Source organism: Panulirus ornatus, chromosome 49 (genome assembly GCF_036320965.1).
Source record: "Panulirus ornatus isolate Po-2019 chromosome 49, ASM3632096v1, whole genome shotgun sequence".
In the NCBI taxonomy this organism is placed as follows: Eukaryota; Metazoa; Arthropoda; class Malacostraca; order Decapoda; family Palinuridae; genus Panulirus; species Panulirus ornatus.
The window spans coordinates 10479284-10504840 of NC_092272.1; the positions used below are offsets into that span (position 1 = coordinate 10479284).

Sequence of the window (25557 nt, forward strand, 5' to 3'; positions counted from 1 at the left end):
GTGAATGCAAGAGTTTTGGAAAGAGGGGCAAGTATGAAGTCTGTTGGGGATGAGAGAGCTTGGGAAGTGAGTCAGTTGTTGTTAGCTGATGATACAGCGCTGGTGGCTGATTCATGTGAGAAACTGCAGAAGCTGGTGACTGAGTTTGGTAAAGTGTGTGAAAGAAGAAAGTTAAGAGTAAATGTGAATAAGAGCAAGGTTATTAGGTACAGTAGGGTTGAGGGTCAAGTCAATTGGGAGGTAAGTTTGAATGGAGAAAAACTGGAGGAAGTGAAGTGTTTTAGATATCTGGGAGTGGATCTGGCAGCGGATGGAACCATGGAAGCGGAAGTGGATCATAGGATGGGGGAGGGGGCGAAAATTCTGGGAGCCTTGAAGAATGTGTGGAAGTCGAGAACATTATCTCGGAAAGCAAAAATGGGTATGTTTGAAAGAATAGTGGTTCCAACAATGTTGTATGGTTGCGAGGCGTGGGCTATGGATAGAGTGGTGCGCAGGAGGATGGATGTGCTGGAAATGAGATGTTTGAGGACAATGTGTGGTGTGAGGTGGTTTGATCGAGTAAGTAACGTAAGGGTAAGAGAGATGTGTGGAAATAAAAAGAGCGTGGTTGAGAGAGCAGAAGAGGGTGTTTTGAAATGGTTTGGGCACATGGAGAGAATGAGTGAGGAAAGATTGACCAAGAGGATATATGTGTCGGAGGTGGAGGGAACGAGGAGAAGAGGGAGACCAAATTGGAGGTGGAAGGATGGAGTGAAAAAGATTTTGTGTGATCGGGGCCTGAACATGCAGGAGGGTGAAAGGAGGGCAAGGAATAGAGTGAATTGGAGCGATGTGGTATACCGGGGTTGACGTGCTGTCAGTGGATTGAATCAGGGCATGTGAAGCGTCTGGGGTAAACCATGGAAAGCTGTGTAGGTATGTGTATTTGCGTGTGTGGACGTATGTATATACATGTGTATGGGGGTGGGTTGGGCCATTTCTTTCGTCTGTTTCCTTGCGCTACCTCGCAAACGCGGGAGACAGCGACAAAGCAAAAAAAAAAAAAAAAATAGAAAAAAAATAAAGATTAGTGTGGTAAGAGTAGAGATATATTACAATCATAGATTAGTGTGGTAAGAGTAGAGATATATTACAATCATAGATTAGTGTGGTAAGAGTAGAGATATATTACAATCATAGATTAGTGTGGTAAGAGTAGAGATATATTACAATCATAGATTAGTGTGGTAAGAGTAGAGATATATTACAATCATAGATTAGTGTGGTAAGAGTAGAGATATATTACAATCATAGATTAGTGTGGTAGGAGTAGAGATATATTTCAATCATAGATTAGTGTGGTAGGAGTAGAGATATATTACAATCATAGATTAGTGTGGTAAGAGTAGAGATATATTACATAGATTAGTGTGGTAAGAGGAGAATTAAGAATGAAAAAAAATATGAACTTTTTGATGTATTTACGGAGGCGCAAATAATGTTGTTAGTGGACTTGCAGCGTAATATTGATCAAATCTACTTATTGGTAAATCATTCCATATGTTAACAATCCTGTTTAAACCAAAAGTATTCCACCTCATTTTTAAGTCAAACTTTTGATCCTTAACTAACCAGAATTATGCATTTATTATCCTTTACTTCAGTAAACTAAACGTATTTTTGAGTTGTAATTTCCCTTTCTTAAACTGCTAGTCCGATAGTCTTCCTGGCAAAGTACAAAACATATTTATCATCTAACTTCGTCACCACAGCAACCAACCCGTCCCCTCAGTTTTCTACATTAGTTTTCATCAATGATTCGCAGTTACATGACCTGCGTCTCTTTCCCACTGATTCATCCTAACATCTAGTTTCTCCAATGCCTCACTAATCTTCCTTATATCTAAATTCAGTTTTTATATTGAAGTGCAGAATAAACGAGAAATGAACTTAGCTTCTTCCTTAATGAGCAAATCCAGCATGAATTCCCTAGTGCAGCTAAGTCGTGCAGTGGGCACCACTTTGTATCAGAACGGTAATATATACACATACATCTATATATTGCAGTAAATCTCAGTGGTGTAGGTGATCTAGTTTTGGCTGATAACCTCTTGGTTATCAGCACCGAAATTGGAGGTGGAAAGATGGAGTGAAAAAGATTTTGAGCGATCGGGGTTTGAACATACAGGAGGGTGAAAGGCTTGCAAGGAATAAGAGTGAATTGGAACGATGTGGTATATCGGGGTCGACGTACTGTCATTGGATTGAACCAGGGCATAGGAAGCATCTGGGGTAAACCATGGGAAGGTCTGTGGGGCCTGGATGTGGAAAGGGAGCTGTGGTTTCAGTGCATTACACATGAGAGTTAGAGACTGAATGTGAACGAATGCGGCCTTTGTTGTCCCTTTCTGGTGGTACCTTGCTGTAGCGGGGAATGCTATTTCATGTGTGGCGGGGTGGCGACAGAATGGATGAAGGCAGGAAGTATGAATATGCATATAAATGTACGTGTATATATATATATATATATATATATATATATATATATATATATATATATATATATATATATATATATATATATATATTTTTTTTTTTTTTTTTTTTTTTTATACTTTGTCGCTGTCTCCCGCGTTTGCGAGGTAGCGCAAGGAAACAGACGAAAGAAATGGCCCAACCCCCCCCATACACATGTACATACACACGTCCACACACGGAAATATACATACCTACAGAGCTTTCCATGGTTTACCCCTGACGCTTCACATGCCTTGATTCAATCCACTGACAGCACGTCAACCCCTGTATACCACATCGCTCCAATTCACTCTATTCCTTGCCCTCCTTTCACCCTCCTGCATGTTCAGGCCCCGATCACACAAAATCCTTTTCACTCCATCTTTCCACCTCCAATTTGGTCTCCCTCTTCTCCTCGTTCCCTCCACCTCCGACACATATATCCTCTTGGTCAATCTTTCCTCACTCATTCTCTCCATGTGCCCAAACCATTTCAAAACACCCTCTTCTGCTCTCTCAACCACGCTCTTTTTATTTCCACACATCTCTCTTACCCTTACGTTACTTACTCGATCAAACCACCTCACACCACACATTGTCCTCAAACATCTCATTTCCAGCACATCCATCCTCCTGCGCACAACTCTATCCATAGCCCACGCCTCGCAACCATACAACATTGTTGGAACTACTATTCCTTCAAACATACCCATTTTTGCTTTCCGGGATAATGTTCTCGACTTCCACACATTTTTCAAGGCTCCCAAAATTTTTGCCCCCTCCCCCACCCTATGATCCACTTCCGCTTCCATGGTTCCATCCGCTGACAGATCCACTCCCAGATATCTAAAACACTTCACTTCCTCCAGTTTTTCACCATTCAAACTCACCTCCCAATTGACTTGACCCTCAACCCTACTGTACCTAATAACCTTGCTCTTATTCACATTTACTCTTAACTTTCTTCTTCCACACACTTTACCAAACTCCGTCACCAGCTTCTGCAGTTTCTCACATGAATCCGCCACCAGCGCTGTATCATCAGCGAACAACAACTGACTCACTTCCCAAGCTCTCTCATCCCCAACAGACTTCATACTTGCCCCTCTTTCCAAGACTCTTGCATTTACCTCCCTAACAACCCCATCCATAAACAAATTAAACAACCATGGAGACATCACACACCCCTGCCGCAAACCTACATTCACTGAGAACCAATCACTTTCCTCTCTTCCTACACGTACACATGCCTTACATCCTCGATAAAAACTTTTCACTGCTTCTAACAACTTGCCTCCCACACCATATATTCTTAATACCTTCCACAGAGCATCTCTATCAACTCTATCATATGCCTTCTCCAGATCCATAAATGCTACATACAAATCCATTTGCTTTTCTAAGTATTTCTCACATACATTCTTCAAAGCAAACACCTGATCCACACATCCTCTACCACTTCTGAAACCACACTGCTCTTCCCCAATCTGATGCTCTGTACATGCCTTCACCCTCTCAATCAATACCCTCCCATATAATTTACCAGGAATACTCAACAAACTTATACCTCTGTAATTTGAGCACTCACTCTTATCCCCTTTGCCTTTGTACAATGGCACTATGCACGCATTCCGCCAATCCTCAGGCACCTCACCATGAGTCATACATACATTAAATAACCTTACCAACCAGTCGACAATACAGTCACCCCCTTTTTTAATAAATTCCACTGCAATACCATCCAAACCTGCTGCCTTGCCGGCTTTCATCTTCCGCAAAGCTTTTACTACCTCTTCTCTGTTTACCAAATCATTTTCCCTAACCCTCTCACTTTGCACACCACCTCGACCAAAACACCCTATATCTGCCACTCTGTCATCAGACACATTCAACAAACCTTCAAAATACTCATTCCATCTCCTTCTCACATCACCACTACTTGTTATCACCTCCCCATTTACGCCCTTCACTGAAGTTCCCATTTGCTCCCTTGTCTTACGCACCCTATTTACCTCCTTCCAGAACATCTTTTTATTCTCCCTAAAATTTACTGATAGTCTCTCACCCCAACTCTCATTTGCCCTTTTTTTCACCTCTTGCACCTTTCTCTTGACCTCCTGTCTCTTTCTTTTATACTTCTCCCACTCAGTTGCATTTTTTCCCTGCAAAAATCGTCCAAATGCCTCTCTCTTCTCTTTCACTAATACTCTTACTTCTTCATCCCACCACTCACTACCCTTTCTAAACAGCCCACCTCCCACTCTTCTCATGCCACAAGCATCTTTTGCGCAATCCATCACTGATTCCCTAAATACATCCCATTCCTCCCCCACTCCCCTTACTTCCATTGTTCTCACCTTTTTCCATTCTGTACACAGTCTCTCCTGATACTTCTTCACACAGGTCTCCTTCCCAAGCTCACTTACTCTCACCACCTTCTTCACCCCAACATTCACTCTTCTTTTCTGAAAACCCATACTAATCTTCACCTTAGCCTCCACAAGATAATGATCAGACATCCCTCCAGTTGCACCTCTCAGCACATTGACATCCAAAAGTCTCTCTTTCGCACGCCTGTCAATTAACACGTAATCCAATAACGCTCTCTGGCCATCTCTCCTACTTACATAAGTATACTTATGTATATCTCGCTTTTTAAACCAGGTATTCCCAATCATCAGTCCTTTTTCAGCACATAAATCTACAAGCTCTTCACCATATATATATATATATATATATATATATATATATATATATATATATATCCCTGGGGATAGGGGAGAAAGAATACTTCCCACGTATTCCCTGCGTGTCGTAAAAGGCGACTAAAAGGGAAGGGAGCGGGGGGCTGGAAATCCTCCCCTCTCATTTTTTTTTTTTTTTTCAATTTTCCAAAAGAAGGAACAGAGAAGGGGGCCAGGTGAGGATATTCCCTCTAAGGCCCAGTCCTCTGTTCTTAACGCTACCTTGCTAATGCGGGAAATGGTGAATAGTATGAATATATATATATATATATATATATATATATATATATATATATATATATATATATATATATATATATATCCCTGGGGATAGGAGAGAAAGAATACTTCCCACTCATTCCTCACGTGTCGTAAAAGGCGACGGGAGCGAGGGGGCTAGAAACCCTCCCCTCCTTGTATTTTAACTTTCTAAAAAGGGAAACAGAAGAAAAGGAGTCACGCGGGGAGTGCTCATCTTCCTCGAAGGCTCAGATTGGGGTGTCTAAATGTCTTAATATGTTTAAGGAAAGGAAACTGGATGTTTTGGCTCTGAGTGAAACGAAGCTCACGGATAAAGGGGAAGAGTGGTTTGGGAATGTTTTGGGAGTAAAGTCAGGGGTTGGTGAGAGGACAAGAGCAAGGGAAGGAGTAGCAGTACTCCTGAAGCAGGAGTTGTGGGAGTATGTGATAGTGTAAGAAAGTAAACTCTAGATTAATATGGGTATAACTGAAAGTGGATGGAGAGAGATTGGTGATTATTGGTGCATATGCACCTGGGCATGAGAAGAAAGATCATGAGAGGCAAGTGTTTTGGGAGCAGCTGAGTGAGTGTGTTAGTAGTTTTGATGCACGAGACCGGGTTATAGTGATGGATGATTTGAATGCAAAGGTGAGTAATGTGGCAGTTGAGGGAATAATTGGTGTACATTGGGTGTTCAGTGCTGTAAATGGAAATGGTGAAGAGCTTGTAGATTTGTGTGCTGAAAAAGGACTGGTGATTGGGAATACCTGGTTTAAAAAGAGAGATATACATAAGTATACGTATGTAAGTAGGAGAGGTAGCCAGAGAGCGTTATTGGATTACGTGTTAATTGATTGGCACATGAAAGAGAATTTTTTGGATGTTAATGTGCTGAGAGGTGCAACTGGAGAGATGTCTGATCATTATCTTGTAGAGGCGAAGGTGAAGATTTGTAGAGGTTTTCAGAAAAGAAGAGAGAATGTCGGTGTGAAGAGAGTGGTGAGAGCAAGTGAGCTTGGGAAGGAGACTTGTGTGAGGAAGTACCACAAGAGATTAAGTGCAGAATGGAAAAAGGTAAGAGCAAAGGACGTAAGGGGAGTGGGGGAGGAATGGGATGTATTTAGGGAAGCAGTGATGGCTTGCACAAAAGATGCTTGTGGCATGAGAAGCGTGGGAAGTGGGCAGATTAGAAAGGGTAGTGAGTCGTGGGATGAAGAAGTAAGATTATTAGTGAAGAAGAGAGGTATTTGGACAATTTTTGCAGTGAAAAAAAAGCATATGACTGGGAGATGTATAAAAGAAATAGGCAGGAGGTCAAGAGAATGTGCAAGAGGTGAAAAAGGGGGCAAATGAGAGTTGGGGTGAGAGAGTATCATTAAATTTTAGGGAGAATAAAAAGATGTTTTGGAAGGAGGTAAATAAAGTGCGTAAGACAAGAGAACAAATGGGAACATGGGTGAAGGGCGCTAATGGGGAGGTGATAACAAGTAGTGGTGATGTGAGAAGGAGATGGAGTGAGTATTTTGAAGGCTTGTTGAATGTGTTAGATGATAGAGTGGCAGATATAGGGTGTTTTGGTCGAGGTGGTGTGCGAAGTGAGAGGGTTAGGGAGAATGATTTGGTAAACAGAGAAGAGGTAGTAAAAGCTTTGCGGAAGATGAAAGCCGGCAAGGTAAAGTGTCTTCAACATCTGATTGGGGACAGTGTCCAAAGAAACCTGACAGTTAATACACAGCCTAACACCCATATCTTTAAGATGGAACTTGCTAAGACAGAGAAGTCGAAGAGATTTGTAATGCATAAGCTTCCCCTGAATTTGGGTTTTCTTCCGGTTAGGTAGTTTCTCATTTGCAGGTAGCGATCCAATTGTCTTGTAATAATCTTATCCGATGTTTTACCGACCAGTCGGTAGCTACCCACTTGTAATCATCTTATCTGATGTCTTACCGACCACAATTCAACCCAGTTTCCTGATCACATTTCTTATATAAAGGCAAGACATTGGCCTCTTTCTTCATCTTTCGAAGTACATCTCCCTCTAATCACCAGTTAGTCGAGAAACCTACTGGCGACGAGAATATATCAGAATAAGTTGTTACTACAAATGAGGATCTCGTTAATAATGCTGGGGAAAAGTTTGGCACAAGTGACCACCAACAAGTTACTTGCTAGGCATCTTACACCACTGTATGTAATATGGCTCAACATGACACTCACGAAACAATACCAGATTTGAAACCTGCAAATCTTAATGATCTTCACATTACTCTTGACAGTCAAACCTGAGATGATACAATAAATAAAAATGACATGAACGTAGTTTGAAAGAGCTTAGACAAACCTACAAAACAGCAGAGGAAACATACTTACCAATGTGTAGTTGACGATCTGTTTGTAAAATGAAACCCAGATTGTGAGGTAACAAGTGCCACTTACCAAGAAAGTAACTCATAAGAAACTCAGACAATCCAGTAACGTTACAACATTATAAAGTAAGGTGTGCAAATTTGCGTCAAGAAATAACGTCAATATGAAGCGGCTATCGCTGAAAATAACAAAACAAAACCCAAGGAGTTTACAGACGTGTTAGAAGCACTTGTCATTACCCGGTCATGGGTCCAGTAATCACGCAGAACAATGATCTGGTTCAAGATATCGAAGTCGTGGCAAAAATATTCAATGACAATTTTGCATCTGTATTTACGACGGAAGACACGACTTATATACCGAATTCAGTTTCACTGATAAGAGAGGCAACATTTTAACATAAGTGAAAAACATTTTAAGTAATAAACGGAACGAAGATATAAAATCCGGCAGGACCTGATGCCTCTTATCTGAGAACAATGAAAGAGGCGAAAAATGAGATAGTTAAACCCTTGACTGACTTTTCCGAAATCACTTGTTACAGGAAATGTTCCAGATGATTGGATGTTTGCCAGTGTGATACCGATATTAGCTCAACGTCTATAGTTGGAAAACCTATGGAAATCATCAGTGAGATAACACTGTAGACCATCTACAGGACCACCACTTAACTGGCATTCTCAGTATGGTTTTCGACGATATCACTCATGTCTGAGAGATCTGCTCAATTTCTTTTATGATAAAATCAACCAGTATGACTAAAATAAAGCATTTGTTGTTATCTATCTACATTTTCAAAAACTTTTCGATGTGGTTCCACGTCAAAAATTACCAGGAAAGATTGTCACATTACATTGATGAGGTTGCACTTCAGTGGAGAGGAAATTGGTTGACTGGCAGTAAACAAAGAGTTGTGATTAAATAGTCAAGCGTCAGGATGATTAGACGTAACAAGAGGAGTGCCACAAGGATCAGTCTTGGGTCCAGTTCTGTTTCTCATATAAATTATTGATATTGATAATGACCTGCATTGCAAGATACTGAAATTCGCTGATGATACAAAGTTGAGAAATAAATCTACAAATAAACTTGAACGTCTACGGCTTCAATTGACCCAGACAAACTGATGGACTGGACTCATAGGTGCCAAATGAACTTTGCTATCCATCAGGGGTAGTGAAAACGAAAAGGCAAACAGCAGAACGAAATTTATTGAACTGCAAAAGGTAAATGAGGAAAAAGACTTGGGTGTAATAATATCTGGTGACCTAAAACAGTAGCAGTGCAGAGAAACAGTGAAATGAGCTAACATGATTCTTGGTTTCATATGTAGAACCGTCGTGCCTAAATCCAGGAAAATCATCCTTTTCCTTTACAGTTCATTAGTTCGTCAACATGTTGAGAATCATATTCAGTTTTGGTCATCCTGCATAAAAAAAAGACGGACAGAATGGAGAGAGTACAGCCAGCGTCGACCTATCAAAATGATTCCAGGACTGAGAAGCAGATCCTACAAGGTCACATTAAAAGACTTGAATCTATTTAGCTTATTAGATAGAGAGTTAAGAGATGATCTACTACAAGTATTGAAAATGATCAGAGGATTTGATAATCTTGATCTATCAAGTTATCTAAGACTTTATCTGTCTGATTTTACTCGTAGTAATGGATACAAACTCTTGGGTAAACGATTTACTTTGAATGAGACGAAGCACTTTTTCTTTCATAGGATTGTTAACATCTGGAAGGATCTGCCAGTTAGAGTGGTTGAAAGTGATCTCTTCATACATTTAAGAACAGACTTGATAAATTCTTCGCTGCAAGTCCACGACTTTCATTATTTCCTCCATCATAGTAAAAAATGACAGGTTATTCTCAATGAATTATGTGTCTGTCTTCTAACTTGTACCATACCACAACACACTATTCTGCGAGATTCTGACATTGACTGTGGTGATGACTCTTGTTTCTAACACACCCATAGATCTCCTTTGGGTTTCTTTTGTTATTTTCAGCAATACACGTTTCATACTGACTCTGACGTATGAGTCTCTTAGTTTCTCTGCGCAGACTCTCATAATTTGCTTTATTAAATGGCTATTGGCCTCTTTGAGCCTCTGATATGTCATCATTCTACCATTTTGGCTTCTTATTGGGAAAAAGACAGTCTGTACGAGACAGTGCAGATGATCCCTCTACTGCTTTGAACGTTTTACTGAAACTCTTCCAAGCTATGTCCATAAAGCTTCCGTTTATTTCATCATCATCCCAAGTTTGCCTGTCAAGAGCAATGCAGAGATCTTTAAAATTTGCAAGTTCATCTTTATCATCTCTATTATCTCTATAACAGGTAATGTTAAAAGTTAACTCAAAAGTAATTCGCCGGTGATCACTTGCTCTACACTTTTCTTCATCATTGTTAACAAGATCCACATTTGTAGTTAGAACTAAATCTAACATATTCTTGTCGCGCGTAGATTCATCAGTTAATTGTATTATGTCACTATCAAGCAGATTTAGGTAAAGCCCTGAGCTACTGGAGAGGGGTTCTCCTCAGTTATGTGATGGTGTGTTAACATCTCTGATAATGATCGAATCTTCGTTGCTAATTTCTTCTATCTGATCACAGTCTTTTGTCTACCTCTGGTGTCTTTGCTGGAGGCTTATAAACTAATCCTGCTGTTATTTTCCTACAAAATTTATCTTTGACTTCTACAAAAATGAAGTCGATATTATGAACACCACATTTTTCAGCCCAGCCCAGCCCAGCCCAGCAAGAGATGCCGTCTTAGGCGAGGAAACCTCAATTTCTAATATTCAGCCAAAATTCTCAAATGCCAATTACATAATATGTTCTTCCAATATAATTACCTCTAACTAGGAAAATGAGTTAGTCTCCCCTGGTCGTTAACATAGAATATTCTCATACATAACTGAGCCTTTTCTTCCTTTGTATGCGTATGTGGAGCAGAAGCCGTAACCTGGACTCGAACCATTCCTTCTTGGTCGTTACCTGCCTCCACCTGTGTTCTGACTTCCCCCGACTTGCCTCGTTGCCAAACTGTTGATACATCCCGTCATGTTGCACCCCCATCAGCCCGTCCCCCGTCGCTACCTGTGAAATGACCTCTACTACATGAGAATCGACCTCTGGTTGTAGACCTGCCTGAAGACTTTTGCCAGCTGGTGGGTCTGCCTGAAGACTTCTGCCAGCTAGTGGGTCTGCCTGAAGACTTCTGCCAGCTAGTGGGTCTGCCTGAAGACTTCTGCCAGCTAGTGGGTCTGCTTGAAGACTTCTGCCAGCTAGTGGGTCTGCCTGAAGACTTCAGCCAGCTAGTGGGTCTGCCTGAAGACTTCTGCCAGCTAGTGGGTCTGCCTGAAGCCTTCTGCCAGCTAGTGGGTCTGCCTGACGCCTTCTGCCAGCTAGTGGGTCTGCCTGAAGACTTCTGCCAGCTAGTGGGTCTGCCTGAACACTTCTGCCAGCTAGTGGGTTTGCCTGAGGCCTTCTGCCAGCTAGTGGGTCTGCCTGAAGCCTTCTGCCAACTAGTGGGTCTGCCTGAAGACTTCTGCCAGCTAGTGGGTCTGCCTGAAGCCTTCTGCCAACTAGTGGGTCTGCCTGAAGCCTTCTGCCAGTTAGTGGGTCTGCTGAAGCCTTCTGCCAATTAGTGGGTCTGCCTGAAGACTTCTGCCAGCTAGTGGGTCTGTCTAAAGCCTTCTGCCAGCTAGTGGGTCTGCCTGAAGACTTCTGCCAGCTAGTGGGTCTGCCTGAAGCCTTCTGCCAACTAGTGGGTCTGCCTGAAGCCTTCTGCCAGCTAGTGGGTCTGCCTGAAGCCTTCTGCCAGCTAATGGGTCTGCCTGAAGCCTTCTGCCAGCTAGTGGGTCTGCCTGAAGATTTCTGCCAACTCGTGGGTCTGCCTGAAGCCTTCTGCCAAGTCGTGGGTCTGCCTGAAGCCTTCTGCCAAATAGTGGGTCTGCCTGAAGCCTTCTGCCAGCTAGTGGGTCTGCCTGAAGCCTTCTGTCAACTAGTGGGTCTGCCTGAAGCCTTCTGCCAACTAGTGGGTCTGCCTGAAGACTTCTGCCAGCTAGTGGGTTTGCCTGAAGACTTCTGCTAGCTAGTGGGTCTGCCTGAAGACTTCTGCCAACTAGTGGGTCTGCCTGAAGACTTCTGCCAGCTAGTGGGTCTGCCTGAAGACTTCTGCCAGCTAGTGGGTCTGCCTGAAGACTTCTGCCAGCTAGTGGATATGCCTGAAGACTTCTGCCAGCTAGTGGGTCTGCCTGAAGCCTTCTGCCAACTAGTGGGTCTGCCTGAAGACTTCTGCCAGCTAGTGGGTCTGCCTGAAGACTTCTGCCAAGTAGTGGGTCTGCCTGAAGACTTCTGCCAGCTAGTGGGTCTGCCTGAAGACTTCTGCCAGCTAGTGGGTTTGCCTGAAGACTTCTGCCAGCTAATGGGTCTGCCTGAAGACTTCTGCCAGCTAGTGGGTCTGCCTGAAGCCTTCTGCCAGCTAGTGGGTCTGCCTGAAGCCTTCTGCCAACTAGTGGGTCTGCCTGAAGCCTTCTGCCAACTAGTGGGTCTGCCTGAAGACTTCTGCCAGCTAGTGGGTCTGCCGGAAGACTTCTGCCAGCTAGTAGGTCTGCCTGAAGCCTTCTGCCAACTAGTGGGTCTGCCTGAAGACTTCTGCCAGCTAGTGGGTGTGCCTGAAGACTTCTGCCAGCTTGCGCACCTGCTTTAAGGCGCCTGCCATGTTATAGACCTAGCTTAAGGTCTCTGCCATCTTCTAGAACAGCCTTAAAACTTCTGCCATCCAGTAGACATACCTTACGACTTATGCCATCTTGTACACCTGCATTAAGACTTCTGTCGTCTTGTAGACCTGCCGTAAGACTTCTTCACTATCTGGCAGGTTGTAAGCCTTCTCTAAGACCTCCTCACTGGTTTCTTCCATTTCAAAAGTTACTTTAAATGGAAGAGCCCATCCCCGTGTGCTGCATTGCTCCATCTATACCATCAGTCATATGGTTTATACCTAGAGCTCAGGAGATTCTTTCCCTTCTTCTGAATCCTGCTGTCTTCAAACCTTCACTATGATCTACAGACAGAGATCATGAGCGCGTTATTCTTCCCAGCTCGTGTTTTTAAGCTAGCTCTAAAGGAAGTTGAAACATTTCTCTTTAGTTCGTCTTCTAGCACGTGTGTTTGTAACCCAACTTTAAAAGATCTTCCGTTATCTTAAGACACTTTCTTTAATTCTTTCCTTTACCTTCAAACTTATTGTATTGATATTCTTTGTCATTATTCTCTCTTTTGTCACGTTTCTCTCCAGTCTTGGGGCTGCACACCCTCCCTCCCTCTCCTCTCAGCCATACATTCATCTGTAGTTCTGAGGCACCATGCTCTCCCCGTGGTACCCTCGATTCCCATCTCAGTCAAATTCAGTTCTAGTCCTGGGGCTCTACACTGTCCCCAGTTATCACCCTTGTCTCTCCTCCCTCCGTCACACTGGGGATGTAGTCAGTTGGTTCTGGTGTCCTGCATAACACCACATAGGTCTCCATCCTCACTGCTTTACAATAGTTTTTGTTTACTGCTGTGTTTCTGAAAGATCTTACTTCCGCCTCTGATTGTCTCAACTCGTCCCTAAGTGTAGTTACCTCTCCCTCAGGTCTTCCACTGGTGGTCGCCCGTCTATGAACTCGTTCAACAAAGGTAAGTCATCTGCTTCGTCTGTATATCACTTCTTCGTATTCCTCCTCCACTAGCATCATGGAGGTGATTTTCTATGGTCGTTGAGAGGGTTTGGTACAATAAGGAGAAAGTTCTACATCTCTGAAGCCCCATATCTTGAACTTTCTCAATTTCTTTTTAAACTTATATACGTTGTCCACTTTCACAATCTCATAACTCAGTCTGTTACATTCATCATCTGCTCTTATTTACAAAAGTACTGATTTACATATTTTCTTGCAAGTTTCTTGCTTCATCTTATGTTATGGCTCTGGTTGTTCAATCCTTGCATCGTTTGAAGACTTCAAAATCTACGCATCAAGCTGACTTAAATCCTGAAAGGTTATGGTCAAAGCAATCCTTAATCTTCTCTCTTCCATGATGGGCAAATCTAAGGTCTCTAGACTCTTCATGTAGTTTGGCTTTATTGATTCTAGAATCATCTTTGTTGCCAAACATTTTGTGCTTCTCTGGGTTCGGTGACCAAATTTGAAAAGCAGTTTCAATTCTGGCTTCAATCAACTCATAAAAAGCTTGATCATTGTTTAAATAAAGTGACCAACCACGGGCAAAGCATGTCCCACTCGAGGACGTTCCGGGTGAGAGAAAAAGTTAGAGAGAGAATTAATCAGGGCTCAGCAGGTGTTAGTACACCTGACTCTCAAAGTAAGACAGGATACATGAAGACGGAAAGACAAAAGAAGGAAGAGAATTCCACAGCTTAAGGGGAGAGGGAATCATTATAACAGACAATCCTCGAGTGGCTGGTTTCCACACACAAACTGTGGGAAGTATCAGCCAAACGCGTGCCACAGGTCAAAACCCTGGGGGATGGCTACACATGAAGAGAGTTTACAGAAGCAATGGCCACAATGATATGTATAGAACAGAGGGATAGAGGCAACATCACATCAGACGGAAAGGGGAAGTGGAAGACGCAAGGCTTTTGATTACACTCTAGTTAAAGAGTGAGGTAGAGGGTTAACCACTCCAGATGTGTAAACAATAATCCATCTTTGGGGGAAAAAACCTGTAGATGTGAAACAGCTTCTTCATGGCGGAGGCTCCAGTCAAAGACAAAAGTCTACATTAAGGTCGGGCCTTCACTGATATACAAAGAGAATTATGAAACTGAAAAAGAAGAGACAAGGGAAAGTATTTACAAATTTTTGGGAAAGTGAAAAACCTGTCTTTTAAAATGTACAGCAGGTCATAGTTACTGGGAAAGACATGATAAGGTAGAGAGTTCCAAAGCTTCGACGTGTAATGAAAGAAACAGTCATCAAAACGGCCCACCTTTGAGTTGCCGATGGCCACACAGTAATCACGTGACGCAGCAGCTTGCTGAGTATTGCGTGGTCTAGCTAGTGGTGGGGGCACACGAGCAGCCAGCTCTCGGGAGCAAAAACCAAAGTAATACCTATAGAAGAGGGAAAGTGAGTCAACATTGCGGAGTAGGGCAAGGGGGTCAAGTTTGGAAGTTAGCCTGGATCAGTTTATAAGTCGGACCGCTTTCCACTCAACTCTGTCAAGTAAGGATGCAGAGCTAGAACCACCCCAGATGTGAGAGCAGTACTCCATACACGGACGAATCAATCCCTTGTAAAAACGGAGCAAATGTTCTGATGTTTCGCCATCTAAACAGGACACCCAGTTTCTTAGAGGCAGACTTTGCTATTCGTGTAATGTGGGATTTCCAAGAAAGAGTGGATGTTGCAGTAATACCAAGTATGTTCAACGAGTCAAGAAGTGGAATTACAGAACCGTCAAAGGAGAGACGAGGGTTACGAGGAGTCTTCAATAGAGAAATGGGTAGAAACTGGATCTTGGAGGCATTAAACTTAGCACGATTTTGTGTGCCCAGTGAGATATCCTGTTCAAGTCTGAGATTATTGAGGAGGCTATGTCAAGATGAGATGCAGATCGAGTGAGAGAAGAAGCAGAACTGAAGAATGTGGATGAATGCAGTGTTGAGTCGTCAGCGTATGAGTGCACTGGATTATTTGTGGAGGAGAGGAAGTCGTTGAGAAAAGAAGAAAGAGTGTAGGGGACAAAACAGAACCTTGAGGAACAAGTTTTTGATGAAGAAAAGGAGGGGGGGGGGGGAGGCTGATCCATCAACAACCACGGAGAGGAAGCTAGATATGAAGGAGCAAAGTGAAGGAGGGAAACCAAAAGAGGGGAGCTTAAGAGATGAAACCCCAGTGCCACACCCAGTCAAAAACCTTACATATATGAAGGTCTCATCACAAGAAACATAATCACGGCAACTATACAACGCTTCAAGCTTTTGGGAAGTATATTTTTGGGTTGACTCTGGGGGTTTACATGATAAGAATGGTGTAAATGATAGCGTTCAACGTGTTTATGTTATTATGGGGTTGCATTTTGGTGTTTTGAAACTGAACAGATAGAAAAAATCTTATGAGATATAAGAAGTGCGTTTTAATATTATCAATTTTAAAAGGTTATTGCTTTTCCCACACCGAAATGCTCCATATGAGGTATGATCAGTACGAGAAAGAGTATTGAAGGAGGGAGGAAAAGTGAGGTGAAGATTGTGAAGTGGAATCGCCAGCATAAGAATGAATAGGATTAAAAGTAGAAGAGAGAAGTTCATATATCATGAGAAGAAAGAGAGTAGATAAGAGGACACAACCCCGAGGGGGAAGTCAGGCCATTGACAACTACTGCGATCAAATGGTCAGGGAGGAAACTATGCTTCAGAGAACACAGAGAAGCAGTGGAACCAAAGGAAGGGAGTTTACAGAGCCAGAACTTATGCCACATCCTGACAAAGGTTTTGGAAATGTTGTGGGCGGTAGAACTAGCACCGCGAAATCAATACAGATGATCTGAAGGAAGGGAATGGGATCTGAATTGTCTGAGAAAGTAGAGTTTAGCAGAGATTCAAAGACTTTGAAGACAACGAAGTGAGACCAACGTGGCGATAGTTGGTGGGATTCGAGCGGCCTTCTTTCTTTAGGGTGGGCTGCACCAAGGCGTGTTTCCAAGTGGGAGAGAAAATTTTAGTGTTCAACAGTAGCGAAATAGGCGAGTAATGATTGGTGCTCACTCAGAGGCACACTCATATAGAAATTGAGGAAGTATGCCATCTGATCCTTACTCCTTGTCCACCTGTCCTGGGAGGGTACCAGGGAGACCCTGCGTGAGGAGAATATGGGAGATAACATTAGGTTCACTGAGAGGAGATGGGGACGGAGGATTAGAACCTGAATCATCCAAAGTTAAGTTAGAAGAAAACAAGGCATCAAAAGGAATATGTTTTTAAATTAGAGAGTTAGTATGAGATGGAGAAAGTCGGACAAGAGTAGGTAAGGGTCAGTCTCAAAAGCTGCTGAAGATGCTTCTGGTTATTGACCAGAGACAAGAAGTCGTCAATTCAGCTCAATTTCTTTTTATGAAAGTGTTCTTGGCTCTCCGAAGAACAGCCTTGCAAAGACTCTGAATAGAAATGATAGTGGAGTGGGTGACCGGGGCAGGGTTGAGTTTCATAGTACGGCATACATCGTCGCTGATGCGACAGGCATTACAGCAGGAGCGGTCAAACCACGATTGTGGAGAAAATAATCTAGAAGATAGACTATAGGCCTTCAACCTAACCAAGATAAACTTTGCCATACGTTCAGCACAACACAAGCCATCCCGACCAGAGACACAGTACCCATCCCAACGAAACTCGGTAAAGAAGCTGCACAGACATAACCTTTGAGTTCCCAAAGTGCCAAAGTTGGTGTTTTGTGGGGTGATAAAGGCTGGGCTCACCTAAGTCATATACAACATGCTCAAGGTTTCTCTCCCCATATACTTGAACACTTTTCTACCATCACCCGACTGTGCAGTTCAGGTTGGAGACGATTTTGATTCCCAAGCTTCTCTTACATTTAGAGTCACAGTTGTTGATCTTGGATAATATTCATAATGGGTTAATCTTTCGTTATGTGCCATCCTCATTGCTTTACATTTTGTCGTCGGGTTAGCCGTTAGCATTGACCAAGTAAGCAGTGATCCCAAAACAGGTCACTGTGGGACGCCCACACTGACCTCTACCAATGTCGAGGAAGATTCTGTGATATACGTATTTTGTTGCTTCCATTCTGGATTATCTTCATGCATGGAGGAAGACTCCACCTCATTCCTGCCAAGAGATCCAGGTTCTTATACATTCTCTGCCAGTCCACATACAACAGTCCATGCAGCCTTCTCTGTTGTCCAGTACACAGATCACTTGAAGAAAGTTGGGCTGTTCCTGACACATAAGCTTTGAAACTGTGTTGTCACTTACGTAGATTTTTCACTGCAGGAAGTCATTTATTTACATTCTCATGATACTGTCCAGTACCTCTCACATCATACCCACCAGTCTGTAGTGCAGCCCATTATAATAGATATGTTGCTCTGCTTCCATTACCTTGTTACATTTGGAACATCTTTTCAAGTGGTGTGTCAAGCTTACGTGTGTCAACATCTGTAGCAAGAACCTTATGTGGATGGGTCATAACGCTGCCGTACTCTACAATCTACGTCATCTTAGATATTTCAATACTTTACAAGCCCTGCCCATGCAACCTCACTAATGTTGGGTCTATAATGCCTTCCACTGTGAAAACACTGTAAAATTTGTTCTTTTCCCCTCATATCCTAAAATCACCCTCCAACTCTCTGTCTTGAAACCCTTAGCATGATTAGCTGTTCTTAAACTACCAATTTACTACCGATAAATATGTGACAAGTTATGGATTTTCTCCTTTTTTTTTTACAATGTTCTCTTCCAAGTTTCTTTGTGTATCTTATCGTGCATTGCTCGCTCCCTGCTTTCTTAAACCGTATAGATGCTGGCTGGCTGGCTGGGGTGCTGCCCATATCTTCGTCATGGTATATCTCGAAGCTTCTATGGTTCATGACATCAAATATTGAAACGTTTTCCCCTCACTCCTAACCTTCGTCTTCCTCCCTCTTTCATCTTACACAACCTACCATCATGATGAGTGGCTACTGAACTGCATCTATCAGTTTATGTGGCCATATAAACTGTCGAGTTAAGGGTATTTTCCTCTTGGTGGCTGACCTCATCTCTGCTCTTTATTCCTCCAGTACCCACGTCAGCGTGTGTGTGTGTGTGTGTGTGTGTGTGTGTGTGTGTGTGTGTGTGTGTGTGTGTGTGTGTGTATGAAGCTAAGATGTAGTTATGATGGTGCATTATTCTTTCTCATACTAGTATGTTCATGACATGTTGGTATGGCAGGTTCTCCTATATACACTCCATGAACTTGTCTCTTTCTGAGTCTGTCTTTATGAGCATCCAAATTCCTTCATTATCATTGGTCGCCCATTATGAGCACTTTATCATCTTCATGATTTACTGCTTCCTTTGCCATCCTGATTGTTCCTTTATTGTTATCACTGTGTATTTGTTCTGGATGGTACAAAGTCTTGAGGATTATATATCCTGCACCACACTTGCTACAGTAACTCTTCCTTCCCATCAGGTACCAAACCATCTTCCATTATCACCTGAAACTTAAGGTCGTCTCTTATTGAGAGGGGCCAGTCCTCCTCCTCCTTCTCTATTTACTCTTCCCGTCCTGGATGTTATGTACATTTCCCAACACAACAAGTGAGATCTTATCTGTAGGAATTTTGTCCACAACTCCAACAATACCAGACATTTTCCATGTGATGGTTCAGCTCTGTCATCTGCAACTAATCCATCTGTGTTGTTTATATTACTTACTACACATCCAGCCTCTCGTCCCATGTCACCTCTCCCTGTCTTTGACTTTGGACTTAGTTCTCTCTCTCTCTCTCTCTCTCTCTCTCTCTCTCTCTCTCTCTCTCTCTCTCTCTCTCTCCTATCTCCTCTCATGATAATTTGGCTGACCTCCTTGTGTGCCACGGTGTCTGTTTGCCTAAGATCCTTTGGACTGCCATGACTACATCATAACCTAACCCAACCTTTCATCAGTATCCACAGACCAATACACATATCACAGAAAATGCTCTTACCACGTCTGTAGCATGTACGAGTCTATATCATGTACGAGTCTGTAGCATGTACGAGACTATATCATGTACGAGTCTGTAGCATGTACGAGTCTGTAGCATGTACGAGTCTGTAGCATGTACGAGACTATATCATGTACGAGTCTGTAGCATGTACGAGTCTGTAGCATGTACGAGTCTATATCATGTACGAGTCTGTAGCATGTCGGGTCTGACGAGTCTGTAGCATGTACGAGACTATATCATGTACGAGTCTGTAGCATGTACGAGTCTGTAGCATGCACGAGTCTGTAGCATGTACGAGACTATATCATGTACGAGTCTGTAGCATGTACAAGTCTGTAGCATGTACGAGTCTGTAGCATGTACGAGTCTGTAGCATGTACGAGACTATATCATGTACGAGTCTGTAGCATGTACGAGTCTGTAGCATGTACGAGTCTGTAGCATGTACGAGTCTGTAGCATGTACGAGACTATATCATGTACGAGTCTGTAGCATGTACGAGTCTGTAGCATGTACGAGTCTGTAGCATGTACGAGTCTATATCATGTACGAGTCTGTAGCATGTACGAGTCTGTAGCATGTACGAGTCTATATCATGTAGGAGTCTGTAGCTTGTAGAAGTATAGCATGTACGAGTCTATATCATGTAGGAGTCTGTAACATGTAGAAGTCTATAGCATATACGAGTCTATATCATGTAGGAGTCTACATCATGTAGGAGTCTGTATCATGTAGGAGACTGTAGCATGTACGAGTCTATATCATGTAGGAGCCTGTAGCATGTACGAGTCTATAGCATGTAAGAGTCTATATCATGTAGGAGTCTATATCATGTAGGAGTCTGTATCATGTAGGAGTCTGTAGCATGTACGAGTCTATATCATGTAGGAGCCTGTAGCATGTACGAGTCTATAGCATGTAAGAGTCTATATCATGTAGGAATCTATAGCATGTACGAGTCTGTAGCATGTAGGAGTCTATAGCATGTAGGAGTCTGTGGCATGTAGGAGTCTATAGCATGTAGGAGTCTATAGCATGTAGGAGTCTATAGCATGGACAAGTCTATAACATGTGCGAGCCTGAAGCTGTAGGAGTCTATAATATATAGGAGTCTATAGAATGTCGTAGTCTACAGCATGTAGGAGTCTGTAGCATGTAGGAGTCTACAGCATGTAATATTCAATAGAATGTAAAACTCTATAGCATGTAGGAATCTATATCCTGTACAAGTCCATAGCATGTAGGTGTCTATAGCATGTCAAAGTTTATAGCATGTCGGAATTTACAGCATGTGGGAGTTCATAGCATGTAGAAGTCTGTAGCATGTTCTGACCTAAACTGTAGCATTCGTTAGTCTAGAGTATGGAGTCATCCTGCTGCAGCTGTGTTAACCTCTCATCCTGGTGCAGCTGTGTTAACCTCTCATCCTTCTGCAGCTGTGTTAACCTCTCATCCTGCTGCAGCTGTGTTAACCTCTCATCCTGCTGCAGATGTGTCAACCTCTATATCCTTCTGCAGCTGTGTTAACCTCCCATCCTGCTGCAGCTGTGTTAACCTCTCATCCTGCTGCAGCTGTGTTAACCCCTCATCCTGCTGTAGCTGTGATAATCTCATCCTGCTGCAGCAGTGTCAACCTCTCATCCTTCTGCAGCTGTGTTAACCTCTCATCCTGCTGCAGCTGTGTTAACCTCTCATCCTGCTGAAGCTGTGTTAACCTCTCATCCTGCTGTAGCTGTGATAATCTCATCCTGCTGCAGATGTGTCAACCTCTATATCCTTCTGCAGCTGTGTTAACCTCTCATCCTGCTGCAGCTGTGTTAACCTCTCATCCTGCTGAAGCTGTGTTAACCTCTCATCCTGCTGTAGCTGTGATAATCTCATCCTGCTGCAGCTGTGTCAACCTCTCATCCTTCTGCAGCTGTGTTAACCTCTCATCCTGCTGCAGCTGTGTTAACCTCTCATCCTGCTGCAGCTGTGTTAACCTCTCATCCTGCTGTAGCTGTGTTACCTCTCATCCTGCTGTAGCTGTGATAATCTCTCATCCTGCTGCAGCTGTGTTAACCTCTCATCTTGCTGCAGCTGTGTTAACCTCTCATCCTTCTGCAGCTGTGTTAACTTCTGATACTGCTGCAGGTGTATTAACCTCTCATCCTGCTGCAGCTGTGTTAACCTCTCATCCTGCTGAAGCTGTGTTAACCTCTCATTCTGCTGTAGCTGTGATAATCTCATCCTGCTGCAGCTGTGTCAACCTCTCATCCTTCTGCAGCTGTGTTAACCTTTCATCCTGCTGCAGCTGTGTTAACCTTTCATCCTGCTGCAGCTGTGTTAACCTCTCATCCTTCTGCAGCTGTGTTAACCTCTCATCCTGCTGCAGCTGTGTTAACCTCTCATCCTGCTGCAGCTGTGTTAACCTCTCATCCTTCTGCAGCTGTGTTAACCACTCATCCTGCTGCAGCTGTGTTAACCTCTCATCTTGCTGCAGCTGTGTTAACCTCTCATCCTTCTGCAGCTGTGTTAACTTCTGATCCTGCTGCAGGTGTATTAACCTCTCATCCTGCTGCAGCTGTGTTAACCTGTCATATTGCTGAAGCTGTGTTAACCTTTCATCCTGGTGCAGCTGTGTTAACCTCTTATCATGATGCAGCTGTGTTAACCTCTCATCCTGCTGTAGCTGTGTTAACCTCTCATCCTGCTGTAGCTGTGATAACCTCTCATCATGCTGCAGCTGTGTTAACCACTCATCCTTCTGCAGCTGTGTTAACCTCTCATCCTGCTGCAGCTGTGTTAACCTCTCATCCTGCCGCAGCCGTGATAACCTCTCATCCTGCTGCAGCTGTGTTAACCTTTCATCCTGCTGCAGCTGTGTTAACCTCTCATCCTGCTGCAGCTGTGTTAACCTCTGATCTTGCTGCAGCTGTGTTAACCTCTCATCCTGCTGCAGCTGTGATAACCACTCATCATGCTGCAGCTGTGTTAACCTCTCATCCTGTTGCAGCTGTGATAACCTCTCAACCAGCTGCAGCTGTGTTAACCTCTGATCCTGATGCAGCTGTGTTAACCTCTCATCCTGCTGCAGCTGTGTTAACCTCTCATCCTGCTGCAGTTGTGTTAACCTCTCATCCTGCTGCAGCTGTGTTAACCTCTCATCCTGCTGCGGCTGTGTAAACCTCTCATCCTGCTGCGGCTGTGTTAACACCTCTCTCTGCAGCAGCTGTGATAGCCTCTCATTCTGCTGCAACTGTGATAACCTCTCATCCTGCTGCAGCTGTGTTAACCTCTGATCCTGCTGCAACTGAGATAGCCTCTCGTCCTGCCGCAGCTGTGTTTACCTCTCATTCTGCTGCAGCTGTGTTAACCTCTCATCCTTCTGCAGCTGTGTTAACCTCTCATCCTGCTGCAGCTGTGTTAACCTCTCATCCTTCTGCAAATGTGTTAACCTGTCATCCTGCTGCAGCTGTGTTAACCTCTCATCCTTCTGCAGCTGTGTTAACTTCTGATCCTGCTGCAGGTGTATTAACCTCTCATCCTGCTGCAGCTGTGTTAACCTGTCATATTGCTGCAGCTGTGTTAACCTCTCATCCTGGTGCAGCTGTGTTAACCTCTCATCCTTCTGCAGCTGTGTTAACCTCTCATCCTGGTGCAGCTGTGTTAACCTCTTATCCTGCTGCAGCTGTGTTAACCTCTCATCCTTCTCCAAATGTGTTAACCTGTCATCCTGCTGCAGCTGTGTTAGCCTCTCATCCTTCTGCAGCTGTGTTAACCTCTCATCCTGCCGCAGCCGTGTTAACCTCTCATCCTGCTGCAGCTGTGTTAGCCTCTCATCCTTCTGCAGCTGTGTTAACCTCTCATCCTGCCGCAGCCGTGTTAACCTCTCATCCTGCTACAGCTGTGTTAACCTCAAATCCTGCTGCAACTGTGTTAACCTCTCATCCTTCTGCAGCTGTGTTAACCTCTCATCCTGCTGCAGCTGTGTCAACCTCTCATCCTGCTGCAGCTGTGATAACCTCTCATCATGCGGCAGCTGTGTTAACCACTCATCCTGCTGTAGCTGTGTTAACCTCTCATCCTGCTGCAGCTGTGTTAACCTGTCATATTGCTGCAGCTGTGATAACCTCTCATCCTGCTGTAGCTGTGATAACCTCTCATCCTGCTGCAGCTGTGTTAACCTGTCATCCTGCTGAAGCTGTGTCAACCTCTCATCCTTCTGCAGCTGTGTTAACCTCTCATCCTGCTGCAGCTGTGTTAACCTTTCATCCTGCTGCAGCTGTGTTAACCTCTCATCCTTCTGCAGCTGTGTTAACCTCTCATCCTTCTGCAGCTGTGTTAACCTCCCATCCTGCTGCAGCTGTGTTAACCTCTCATCCTGCTGCAGCTGTGTTAACCTCTCATCCTGCTGTAGATGTGATAATCTCTCATCCTGCTGCAGCTGTGTCAACCTCTCATCCTTCTGCAGCTGTGTTAACCTCTCATCCTGCTGCAGCTGTGTTAACCCCTCATCCTGCTGTAACTGTGTTAACCTCTCATCCTTCTGCAGCTGTGTTAACCTCTCATCCTGCTGCAGCTGTGTTAACCTCTGATCTTGCTGCAGCTGTGTTAACCTCTCATCCTGCTGCAGCTGTGATAACCACTCATCATGCTGCAGCTGTGTTAACCTCTCATCCTGTTGCAGCTGTGATAACCTCTCAACCAGCTGCAGCTGTGTTAACCTCTGATCCTGATGCAGCTGTGTTAACCTCTCATCCTGCTGCAGCTGTGTTAACCTCTCATCCTGCTGCAGTTGTGTTAACCTCTCATCCTGCTGCAGCTGTGTTAACCTCTCATCCTGCTGCGGCTGTGTAAACCTCTCATCCTGCTGCGGCTGTGTTAACACCTCTCTCTGCAGCAGCTGTGATAGCCTCTCATTCTGCTGCAACTGTGATAACCTCTCATCCTGCTGCAGCTGTGTTAACCTCTGATCCTGCTGCAACTGAGATAGCCTCTCGTCCTGCCGCAGCTGTGTTTACCTCTCATTCTGCTGCAGCTGTGTTAACCTCTCATCCTTCTGCAGCTGTGTTAACCTCTTATCCTGCTGCAGCTGTGTTAACCTCTCATCCTTCTGCAAATGTGTTAACCTGTCATCCTGCTGCAGCTGTGTTAACCTCTCATCCTTCTGCAGCTGTGTTAACTTCTGATCCTGCTGCAGGTGTATTAACCTCTCATCCTGCTGCAGCTGTGTTAACCTGTCATATTGCTGCAGCTGTGTTAACCTCTCATCCTGGTGCAGCTGTGTTAACCTCTCATCCTTCTGCAGCTGTGTTAACCTCTCATCCTGGTGCAGCTGTGTTAACCTCTTATCCTGCTGCAGCTGTGTTAACCTCTCATCCTTCTCCAAATGTGTTAACCTGTCATCCTGCTGCAGCTGTGTTAGCCTCTCATCCTTCTGCAGCTGTGTTAACCTCTCATCCTGCCGCAGCCGTGTTAACCTCTCATCCTGCTGCAGCTGTGTTAGCCTCTCATCCTTCTGCAGCTGTGTTAACTTCTCATCCTGCCGCAGCCGTGTTAACCTCTCATCCTGCTACAGCTGTGTTAACCTCAAATCCTGCTGCAACTGTGTTAACCTCTCATCCTTCTGCAGCTGTGTTAACCTCTCATCCTGCTGCAGCTGTGTCAACCTCTCATCCTGCTGCAGCTGTGATAACCTCTCATCATGCGGCAGCTGTGTTAACCACTCATCCTGCTGTAGCTGTGTTAACCTCTCATCCTGCTGCAGCTGTGTTAACCTGTCATATTGCTGCAGCTGTGATAACCTCTCATCCTGCTGTAGCTGTGATAACCTCTCATCCTGCTGCAGCTGTGTTAACCTGTCATCCTGCTGAAGCTGTGTCAACCTCTCATCCTTCTGCAGCTGTGTTAACCTCTCATCCTGCTGCAGCTGTGTTAACCTTTCATCCTGCTGCAGCTGTGTTAACCTCTCA

General features: G+C 43.9%; 1 long non-coding RNA gene across 1 annotated transcript in view; it reads left to right on the plus strand.

Annotated features, from left to right (window-relative positions):
• The window catches only part of LOC139764403 (uncharacterized), a 206258-nt gene that overhangs the window by 24771 nt on the left and 155930 nt on the right, over positions 1-25557 (plus strand). The window contains exon 2 of the long non-coding RNA XR_011716368.1: positions 13512-13555. This is a non-coding gene — a long non-coding RNA (uncharacterized lncRNA). The remainder of the gene's footprint in view (positions 1-13511; positions 13556-25557) is intronic.